General features: G+C 31.6%; 1 long non-coding RNA gene across 1 annotated transcript; it reads right to left on the bottom strand.

Annotated features, from left to right (window-relative positions):
* Positions 1 to 7423: 7423 nt before the first annotated feature.
* LOC116139089 lies at positions 7424 to 9071 on the bottom strand. The gene is made up of 3 exons (XR_004129392.1): positions 9006 to 9071; positions 8404 to 8517; positions 7424 to 7993 (listed from the first exon to the last, which is right to left on the bottom strand). It is a non-coding gene; the product is annotated as an uncharacterized LOC116139089 (long non-coding RNA).
* Positions 9072 to 12536: the final 3465 nt, after the last annotated feature.

Here is a 12536-nt window from a genome sequence, read left to right as displayed (position 1 = left end):
TTGGACCGTCTTACTGTAGGAAACCGACAGTCCAACCGATATTTAACAAATTTCCGGTCCACACCCCCATCCGGTTTAACACATGAAATGAGAAAAAAAAAGTTTAAAAAATTAAAAACTACAGTTGCTTAATGCTCAGTTGCTCACAGCCGCACACACAAACTCACAAAGTCAAAGTGTCAGACTTTAACAAATTTAATTTTCATTTTTCAATTTGCTATTTTGCTTTTGAGTTTTGAGCTACAGATCAGATACAGAGCCGTCTTGCACTCTTGCGGTCTTGCCCCTTCTTCAGTTTTTCAGTTTTTCATCTTGGATTGCTACTGCCAGTCTGCCATTCGCGATCTCCTCCACTCTCCAGTCTATCAATTTTTCTGTTTTTCATCTTGGTTTGGTGGTTTTTAAACTTTAATTAGGTGGAGAATCTGAATTTTTTTTTGCCATTTTTGCCATTTTGCTTATTTCAGTATGCTGATGTTAGCATGACATCATGCTGACATCACCAGTCGGACCGACCGGTCAAACCATTCGAACCAGAAACCGGTCATTTGGCCGAGTCGGCTCCCGATCCGGTTTTCAGAACATTGAACACCACCTTAATGTTATAAGACCATTTAATTTAAATTTAAAAATGTTAAAAAAGTAAAAGTATTTGTTTAAATAATCTAAAATCAAAAAAGAGTTATTAAAAAAAAATATTAATAACAGTAAGAGATAAACGTCTATAAAAAAAATCATACAATAATATTTTGCTTACAATTGAGTCATACAAACAGACAAAAATTACACAAAATTTATGTAAAATGACTACTATATCCTTTGTTTTTTATATGTTTAGATTACTCAGTTATACAACTCAATTGTAAGCATAACATTGCTCAAAACCATAACATATAAGGAAACAATAAAACTACATTTACAATTTTTTCATACAACTTTTTTATACAATCCTAAGGTGGCAATTCGCTATTGGTCAGTTTGCATTTGGACAGATGAAACCCACTGCGAGCTGATCAACCGCGAACTATCACATCAAAGTTGTATAAAATTGTTGTAAGTGTAATGCTGTTCTTAAAGAGATGACGACTATTAGAACACTTATTGTGAGGTATATTGTTAACTATTATACCTAAACTATTATAAGAGCATCTCCAAATGATTCTTTATATGACTCAAACTCTTTATTATAAAGAATTTATCTATAAAAATAAGAATCCAACAGACTTTTTATTCTTTAAATATAAATTAAAGAATGAGTTTCACTCTCCACATCTAGAGAGTCAAATTTCACTCCCTATCCTAATTTTAATTAATAAATTGTAAATTTCTATACATTTTATTTATTAATTTTCTCTCCTATTAACTCACTTTCTTGAAAATAAAGAGCATCTTTATTAAATTTAAAGAGTGTATTAGATTTGAATAAACAATTTGTTCTTTATATTTAAAAAATAATGAAAATACTCTTTATTTATATAAAATATGCTCTTTAAAATAAAAAGTATCATTGGAGATGCTCTAATACTCATCCCAAATGATGTATCATTAAATGAGCATTGTCATATCATTTAACACATCATCATTGTTATACATTTAATCAGATATCTGATGAACAATTTTAATTCATCGCAAGTGCACGAATCGCTATCGTAGTCTAGTGTGCAAAAGCAAGGGTTGATCCCACAGAAATTTGTAAGCACTCAATTAATCCTAATATACTATACCTTAATTAAACAAATAAAATAAAATAAAATAAAAAAGAAATTAAACTAATTACTAAGGAAGCAAAATAAATTCTTAACCAACTAAATTAAACATCACAATAAAAAATTAACTAAAAATCAATGCAAGAAAAACCTAGGTATCCGATTTCACCATAACAATCCGATTCTCTACTAATAACTAATTTTTTGCCGTCTCAATCCAATTCCTAAGGTTCAGTCTTCCATCATTATGGTATTACCGTTTGATGTTCAGGTTTAACCAAGTATTCTTAACCATTAAACTCACTAGGATATTTAGTAAAACCTAACAATCAAGAACCCATTAAGAACAAGAAGTACTAAAAATATGAACCAAATTGTATCTAGCCTGATGTTTGCCTCAACACAATCCAATCATTCAAAAGAGCTATTCAAGGTTTTCATATGATGTTTACCATACTTATTTCATACAAAACATCAAGATCGAATTAAGTGCAATGAATGAAACTAGAAATATATTGAATCAATAGAACAATAAAATTAATCAAAGCATAAAAACCTTCATGTTAGGTTACATCGGATCCCTAGAAAAGAAATTAGTTACGCATGATTATAAGGAAATCAAACCTTAAACCCTTCAAAAACATGAAGTACAAGAGAAAAAGATGAAACCCTGTCAATTTGAAGAATTGTATTTTCAATTCATTGATTCATCACTAAGGAGTTACACCCTTTATATAGGGAGTATAGATCTCCTAAATCCCTTAATTATGTCAATTACGGATTACACAATATTTTTTCTAACATAATTAGGAGATTGCATAATCTCTAAAATATTCTGAGATCGTATACCTGACATAACTAAATGATTACATAATATTTACATGATTACAAAAGATTTACACAATATTATGAAAATCTTAACACTCCCCCTCAAGTTGGTGCGTAGATGTCACACATGCTCAACTTGTCTAACACTTGTGAGAAAATACGTTTGGAGACAACCTTAGTAAGAATATCGGCCAATTGATCCTCTGATCGAATCTTGGGCAGTTCAATAATCTTTTCATCCAGTTTTTCTTTGATGAAAAATCTATCTACTTCAACGTGCTTCATATGATCATGTTGAACTGGATTTTGAGCAATGTCACATGCTGCTTTGTTATCACAATATAACTGGATTAGTTGATTAGGTTGATAACCCAAATCTTGTAGTAGAAATCTTAGCCACAAAGCTTCACAAATCCCAAGTGTCATTCCCATAAATTCTACTTCAGCGCTTGAGTATGCCACAACATTCTGTTTCTTGCTTCTCTAAGTGACTAGATTACCTCCTACAAAAGTAAAATAACCAGAAGTAGATCGTCTGTCATCAACTGCTCTAGCCCAATTAACATCAATATATGCATGCACGTTTTGGTAGTCCCTATTTTTAGAAAATAAGATTCCCTTCCTAGGAGCATGTTTTAAATATCTCAAGATATGCATAACTGCGTTCAAGGTTTGCATATGATGTTTACCTTACCTTGTCTCAGACAATCAATTGTTTTGTATTTTGAAGTTAGCATATGATGTTTACAATAATTATTTCATACAAAACATCAAGATCGCATTAAGTGGAATGAATGAAACTAGAAATATATTGAATCAATAGAACAATAAAATTAATCAAAGCATAAAACATTCATGTTAGGTTATATCGGATCCCTAGAAAAGAAATTAGTTACACATGATTATAAGGAAATCAAACCTCAAACCCTTCAAAAACATGAAGTACAAGAGAAAAAGATGAAACCCTTGGTAGATCTTCTCCTTGCCTCCAATTCTTTCCAAGTTGAAGTCTCTTCTCCTTGCCTTTCTCAAAGTTTTTTTTTTCTCCCCCCAAAAAAAATACCTAAAGACATTCTTTTATAGTGCTAGGGTTGTGGGAAAGTAATGGGAAAAACCCTATACAAAATAGGAGAATAAAATTCAGATTAATCTTAAGTAGAATCCTTGTAGAATTAGGATTCCCGTGCTGACCCTTAGGTACTAAAATATGAATATATTCCTCTAGAAATCTCGGAATAACAAACCATAAGATTCTCTGTAAACCAGACTTCCAAAGCTTTACAACAATATGTGTAACAACTCCAAGTTCATGCTGAGGAATTTATGGTAGCTTGGCGAAGTTTCCGTTTTCTGTCTGTTTCTCCTTAACAACCGTTGCTGGAAAATTGTGCGCCGAAAGACTTCCATTTTTTAGTATGAAAAATTCTGAATCTGATGAATCCATAGACACATTAACTGTATCTATTTGAATCATGTTTCTAGTGGTTCAAGAATCATCCAAATCTAAGGTCTTCAGCTCAAGTTATCATTGCAACACTGAGGATGTTCCAGAACCCGCGTCTGCTTGTCTTCTATGCACTGATGTAACTTTTGGATCAATTTTTAGCCATCTTACATATTTAACTTGATCACGATCAAACATAAAATTTATAGATATATCTCTTATATTTCAAACGCCACTGGAATCAGGTCAATCGGAGTTTTGTAGATAAAGTTACACCCATTTTAGTGTAGCATGTTCACTCACGCCACGGCACAAAAATCCTCCGCCGCGAACAATCTTCAAAAATCCGTAACTTTTTCGTTTGAGCTTTGATTCTTAAACTGTTTGTTCTTAGATGATTCTGATTCTTTCCTCTTTAATGCCCATGCTAGAAATCCTCATCTTCAACACCTAAATACTTGAAAATTTACAAAACATACACGTGATTCTAGAAAACAAAAGAGATATAGATATTAAGTCAAATTAACCAATTAAATCTAATTATCTCACAAAATACCCTTAAAATCACTAAGTATGAGTGCGCTTCCAAGCACTCATCAATATCATTTGGGATATGGAATTTAGAATAATTCATTAAAAGGAATTTTACTTAAGTGTAATGAAAAATATTAAAAGGGAAATTCATTAAATTTTAAGTAAAACTAATTATGTTATCAATCGTGTGGTTTATTAGGCTCGGTTGTACGTGTAACAAACGTACAAATTTCATGTAATAAAAATAGTTTATTAATTTTCACCAAAAGCCAATTATTGATCTATACATTATATTATATAATGTTTTACAAAAAAAAAAATTAGGGAGAACCACTGGACGTGTTAGAATGCAACATAACTACTGGTGACAAGAAAACAAACTAAATCAAAGTTTCTTAATTTTTATGTTTGCAATTTATCAATCAGAAAGGTTTAAACAATCATTTTGTATATTCGAAATCTATATCACAATAGTCAACATAATACAATATTATCATTACGTATTTAATTTATACATCATTTTAATTACATTTGTAATACTCAACAGTATTTATGTTTAATACGTATATATTCTATTAAACATTATTATCATTACGTATTTAATTTATTGTATGTTATTCATTTATTATTAAAAAAAAACCATATAAGTATGCTTTGTGGTTGCCGCCATTAAGCCGAATCTTCCACATAAAAAAGTAGGGCTAGTTTATATGTCAATTGGCATTACAATTTATTTATTTTATATTTCTAACAATTATTGTTTATTTATTCAAATTATATTATTGTTGTAATATTATTCACTGTATTTTTTTATTTATTTTAAATTATTGTATTAGTGTTATTTATTATTTTGTTTGCTAGTTTGCAAAAATATGACAATATCCAAACTTGAAGTTTCAGAATCAATCCTAAAACAGAACTTGAACTGCTGAGAAAATTATTTATCTTAACATAACCTAAGATATTTATTTTACTCTAACAAAACCTGAAGTTATGATATAATTTAATGTACATTAACACAACCTAAAGTTATGATAAAATTTAATTTATATTAACAGAACCTTAAGGTTTGATACACTTATTTTATATCTCTCACAAATGTAATGTAACAACTCACAATTAGTTAGCTCGTATTTAGTCAAGCAAGATCAATTGTTTGACAGACAAGACCCATTGTAAGAGAAAATGAGAAGGGCTGTAGTATTTCCCATTTTACATTAATAGAATTTAAAGTTATTTTTGTGAGCATAATGTCTAATGTAAACTTTTATTTATACGAACGAAAGGACATGTGTTTGACAGATTTTGCAACAACACACACTATTCTGAAAGAAAAGAAAATTTTCTCAACTTTACTATTAATTAAAGCAAACTTCTAGAGAATCAAAATTTCGTGCCCCTAATCTAAATTTCATTTGCCTCATTCATCTTGAATCGTTTAAGGAGGATTATTTAACAATCTGAGTAAATAGTTCAACTCTCCCATCATGTTCATCTTAAACTCTCTTTACATCATATTAAATATTTTTTTTTTTTTTTTTTTTAGCATATTAATCAAGCATATAGAAAATTATGCATAGTTGCATCACATGTGTTTTCTTTTTTATAAAACAACACGGTTAAGATTAACTGCATAATTGTATAAATTACAACACGTTTAAGATTAATTGCAAAATTCTACAAATTACAGCACGATTAACTACAAAATATGTACAAATTACAACACGGTTAAGATTAACAGCAAAATTGTATAAATTACAACAGGGTTAAAATTAACTGTAAAATTGTACAAATTACAATACAGTTAAAATTAACTGTAAAATTGTACAAATTTAGGGTTACTATATAGCTCAAAGCCTCTCATCTTTCCAGTCAAATTCAGCTAAAGTGGCAGTCAATGAGGAGTGGGCAATTAATGAACCAATGGAGTTGTTTTACAAGTGTCAAATGTCAGCCAATTTGTGACAAGCATGGCTCATTATTGAAGGAAAGAAAGAAGCCCACTTCCATGTACAGTATTTTGCAAAGAAATATAACAAATTAGATGAAATTTTAAAACAGTTTGTAAACAACTTTATGTAATAACGGAAACCAATTATATTCAGCCATAAAAATTGTTAAATATATTTAGGTAATATTATGAGTTTACATTTCGATGAATGTGAAAGGACTAACACCAGTCTTTATATCTTTATAACCAGAAATAAAAATGTGCTGTTTTGCAAAAGATAGGATTGAAACATGATTTTTGGCCTACCCTGTTAGAAATCTTTTTACAACTTTGTGCTCTACCCTGCAATGGAAAGTAAGCGAGGGGGAGTTACTTGTCCATCTCTCATGGAGTTATGCATATATAAAATATGTGAGGTACTTGTTGCATTCCCTGGGTGTGTTTGGTTGAGGATTTCTCTTTGCTTGTACTTTTCTCACATGTTTCAACCTTAAAAGGATATTGACAAATATAGTTCATTCTCAAGAGATATAAGCCAACAAATCTTCAATGAATTGATATTTTCTGATGGACTTACTGGTGCTTCTGTGGAAGCTTTCCGAGATTGTGCTCTACAGGTAAGACTTTGTGAGTGGTTTGAGCATTGAAGTACTGATTATAATTAAGCTTCTCTACTTTGTTTAGTTCTTGATGGAGGCTTTCAGTTATAAAGTATCCGTGTTATGTTGGAAGGTTGTTTTTTTGGGTGAATATCCTGGAGTGAAGGATAGTTGGATGGATGTTATTGTCGATAAGGATAATGCTAATTTATGCATACAGAAATTTAAACCACTAACAACTTCAACAGTGACAGGAGATGAGCGTAATTGACTAAAACTCGAAGAAAAATTCAGCAAACTAAAACTAACAGAGAAAATACATCACAAAGAGAACAAACTTATGGAGTTTCATACCGGGCCTGCACTTCACGTTCAAAGGCATCAGTTTTAGATCCCAGTTTCATACAAGCCATAATTTTTTTCACAATGCAAGCTGAAAAATTGTTGACAACTGAGCTTCAAATAAAGAGCTGAGCAAAAGAAGAACCCCCCAAAACAGCCTCTTAAATCCCTGTCTCAAACTAAAACACCAAAACCAAGCCAAAAAACCCACACCCCCAGTTAATTAGTACCTTCAAAGCACCACTCTCAAGCCAAATCACCCACAAAAACCTCTGAAAACCAACCCAAATTCCTCAAACCAAATTAAAAATTTTCAAAATGTAGCTTCTTCAGTGACTAAACTGACCAATCTGCACCAAAAACCTTCCCCCAGAATCTACCAGTAGCTTCAAAAAGTTAATATCTTTCACAAACCCACCTCTGATCCCATGAAATTAAACCCTAAAACCACTCCAAATAAGACATACCCACTTCAAAAAAAAGCACTCAAACAACCAAATCTCAGTCCAAAACCACCTAATTTCCAAATTAGCTCAGATTTCAGGCTGCTCCACGCCAACTCTCAACCTCACCAAGAAGAATCTTTTAACTGAAACTTAAAAAGAACCTAAAAGGTCAAAACCATTCATACCCATTAAAATAGAAGCAACTAAGCCACTGAAATGGCCCTAAGATTCAATATATAATCAATTCCAGGATTCCCCATGGGATAATAATTAGGAAAAAGAAAGGCAGAGAAGTTGAAGAACTCAAGAAGGGCAATTAATGGGAGGTCTGAAACCAAGTCTCACACATGCATAAAAGTGGGACCATTTGGCTTGAAACACACTCATTGGTTTTCTTGAACTGGCGCATAATCCCATTTGGGAGCAAACCTTCTTAGATCTTGCCAGACAGATAAAGTAGGAATGCAAAGTAAGGGCAACATGTGAATAAACATATCAGCCAGCATCCCCTATAAAAAAAGAAGTTCTGAACAAAATTTGATCAATTACTTACCTCAGCTAGAAGTAGATCCAAAAGCTTTTGTCCATATTGTTCAACAACTGCCTTGCATTCTTGGCTAACAACTCCAAAGGCTCCAATGGCATGATTTATCATTGTAATCACAATCTGCAAATATCAAGAGAGAAGCTGACAGTGAATTCCATTTAGTGACCACCAATGATGCAATGCAGAGTCAACATCACAGAACTCATTAAATCATTTTTTATGTTCAAACATTTGAGAAAAATGCTTTTCTACAAGAGTAGAAGACATGACAAGCTTGGTGCCAATCATCAATGGAGGATAAAGAATCATGTATGACCTAGACATTTAAGGCTAACATATTCATGATTGTATTCAATCCTTTTATGAAGAGAAAAAGCAGTAAACATGCCAGGGAAATCAAAATAGTTTTCTTTCTTAATTTATCCTATCTGTAATTTGATAAATCTCACAGTTCCACATAATGAACTCCATACATCTAAAATAGTTTTGTGACTTACAGCACAACCAAAATCCAGGCGAAAATGCGCAGGACATTGAGCAAACCATATCCCGATAGGAGATTGGTGAACAAAAATCCTACCGACAAAAATGAATCATATTTTTCATACTGTAGGGCCTGCCAACAATGATGTCCCAGAGTCTGCAATTGCTGAGCAACCACCAGCACAATATCCTGGAAAAAACAGTATGTGGAACAGTGGAAGTCTGAGTANCACATTTCAAAAATTAAACAAACCAAAGCAAAAGATTAAGACTGATTTTTTAATACTTTTGTAAAGCGAAATGACCTGGAGATGGAATGGAGTTATTGGCGCAAACAGTTGCGCAAGAATGAATGAATTGAATTGGATTAAAAAGCTTGTTCCACCTTTTGGGTCACTGAGATTTGTGTATTCACGAACTTCTCTTCCTGCCATCTTCAGTCTACACTCCTAATAATCGAAACAACTCAGAAAATGTAAGAATACGGTTTTAAACTTAAAAAACTAAATAAAAAATCTGATTCATATTCATTTAGTCGACCACCTGATCAACAGCCAAAGTTGAGGTTTGGCCCAAGAACTAAAAGACTTAACAGTACACAAAAATAAATAAATCAATACACACCGACTGACATCCACTGAGGAGGCCGAATTGTGCATTTGTTAATTAACAGAAACAAATTGAAGAGAAGCAAATTTCGAAAAGACTTACAGGAATGAAGGCACTCGGTGATGGATCAATGAAACGAAACCCAGATTAGAAGAAACTCAAAGAAGCCGAACGTAGATCCTCGGTATACCCAATCATAAGCTGTTACTTGAGGTAAGGAGCTCACCAGCAAGTGCCGGAAGTTGCCTAGGTGAAGACGGAGGTCTGATAGTAAGAGCCTGGAAGTTGCCATTAGTGGAGAGAGATGAGATATCTGGTAATGAAGCAGTGGATACGTTTAAGAAACGCTTGGGTTGATATAAACATTTGTAATTCCAATACCGCCATTAATATCATGTTAAACTACGTACCCGGTTCATTTTTGTAGAGCCAATCCAATGCATTAATATCTCATTATATCATCATTTTATGTCGCATTAATATCTTATTAAATGACCATTGTAAGTGTCACTCAACCAAGGTTTGCCCGAAGATCTTACGTGGCGAGCAATATCTTACTGGAATTCAAACGGCCATCAATAGATAACTAGACATAGGGCTCCCACATTGTGTGGGTATATTGATTCAATGCTTTTGAAATAAATGATAAACAAATTTATTATAATAAAATAAACTAATTAGATTAAGACATAATAATTGTTAAATTATACAAATTTAAAAAATCTAATATTGAAAATAATCTAATTAGTGGTAAAAAGTTGTTGTAATGTTTTCAAGTTTATTTACTCTGAAAACGTCATTTGCTCACAAATGATGTGTTACATGGGTATGTTTATTTTTTTTTTTTTTTTACATTATTATTGGTTTTTTTGTTTTTTAAATATATATATTCTGTATTGAAATTCATTTTATATTGAATTGATAATTAAAAAATCAATAAATAAAATATCCACAAATTTAACTCAAAGTCTATATCATCATGATTCTTCTCAAATATGTCACCATTTGACATCTGCAACCAAAGTTTAAAACTTTGTCAAGAAAAGCAAAAAGAATTGCAAGATAACCCACTGGGTATTATTGATAAGTCTATAAATCAATCAGAAAAAAGAGAAATCTTGCTAAAAAATGTGAACTTTTAAGCAAGAGACTTGCAGAGCCTATAATACTCTCTCTAGCTAGTAATTCTTGAGAGGTATATGATAAAAATCCACTAAATAATTTTTGAAAACATATATAAATATATTTATATGATGTAAAATCCAAAAACACTAACTTTGATTTTTATATATATACATAAAACAACTAATATACATTAATCAGTACAAAAATATCTTTAGGCAGTGCTGCCAAACTCAACCATTTACTGACGTCCCACCCGACTGTAATTCATCTAGTACCTACAAAAACAGTAAAATAACGGAGTGAACACTAATTGTTCAATAAGTAAATCAAACTACACTATTTTTTTTTCTCTGTTACTCACATTCTAGCTTTCCTTTTCTCACTTCATTCTTTTCTATTATTCCTCATTCTTTTCTATTATTCTAATTTGCTACTTACCAACGAGTAAGAACAATTAATAAAAATGTACATCGTCGAGCACATAAGAAATTCTAGATAATGCAAGTAGCATAATACATATGCAAAATAATAAACTTTTTCTAAGAAATAAATTTTCTTTTCTATTCTGTTTTCTGTTTTCTGTCTCTTATTCTGTTTCTCTTTCTTTTCTTTATTATATTCTGGTTTGCCGATTGGACTAGGCTAAGGCACGGATTTGGAACCCTGGCTGTGTGAGTGTATTCTGAAATTCTTTCTAGGTATAATCCTCATTCACATGCACTTCTAACGAACTATACAAATTATGTTATTCTATTCTGAGGCCGCTCACTGATGGCGGCGTGCATGTAGGAATTTTCTGCATCTCTGTCACTCACGGGTTCCCCATCGCAACAGCCTTCTAACATAACATTCTATATTTCTGAAAAGGATTCTATACACATTTCTAAATAAATTTCCAAGCAATGGAAATTGGAAGTTCTACAATTGCATTCTTTAATAAATAGGGATATATACATATTTACATGTTAGCTTAAAAAGAATCTACAAGCCATTTTCTTTTCTTTCTTTCTCTCACTCTTTGCTAACATTTTTCCTTAATATTCTTACTTATCAAATCAAGTATGTACAAATAATATGCATAATATATGTATGGCCAAGCCCATTCTTTGATGTTCTTTCCAAGTTCAAATACACAAACTTGAGAATTCATTATGGCATATTGATATGTCATGACATAATTCTATCATTCTCTATTATCAACAATGTCATATCAAAGTAACAATTGAACATACAATTCCTTTCTAACACTTTCCCAAAGTCATAAGTTACACAATTTCTAATTTCAATAACTAAAAACAATGTGCTACTCAAGAAATAGTAAATGTTCAAGTAACTTGAACCATACACTAAGAGTCATCTATCTCATTGAACTAACATGGCCAAGTGATATTCTAAATTTTGACATAATAAAATGCACTATTGAATACTAAAATTTACACTTGGTTAAGCCTAACATAACCTTTCTACTCCAATTCTTTACTTTCTCTAACAATTTCTTCAATAGGATTTAACCAACTCATGCATGCATTTCTCTTTGGATTTTCATCAAACAATTCATATGCACATACAAATACTTAGTTGGCCATACTTCCACATTTCTCTGAATCCACCAAAATTGGAGCAAAAACTCACTAACTTTAACTTTAAATCTGGCCGGTTTCAACAATTTTTCAACACTTCAAAATTTCAACAATAATTCTTCCATAATTCCACCAAATCACCACACACTTATGCACTACTTCTCATGGCTGGAAATTTACACATCATTCAACATCAAAACAACCAATAATTCCCACCATACAATCACATACAAACAGACAAGAATCATTCTACACAATTATTGTTCAAATCAAAACTAAAGTTGGATTTACTTACCTTGAATTTGTACAACACTAGTGATATAACCTCCCTTTGCTAAAATT

This window comes from Pistacia vera, unplaced genomic scaffold, assembly GCF_008641045.1.
Source record: "Pistacia vera cultivar Batoury unplaced genomic scaffold, PisVer_v2 Contig347, whole genome shotgun sequence".
Classification (NCBI taxonomy): domain Eukaryota; kingdom Viridiplantae; phylum Streptophyta; class Magnoliopsida; order Sapindales; family Anacardiaceae; genus Pistacia; species Pistacia vera.
This window is presented reverse-complemented; position numbering and strand designations above follow the sequence as displayed.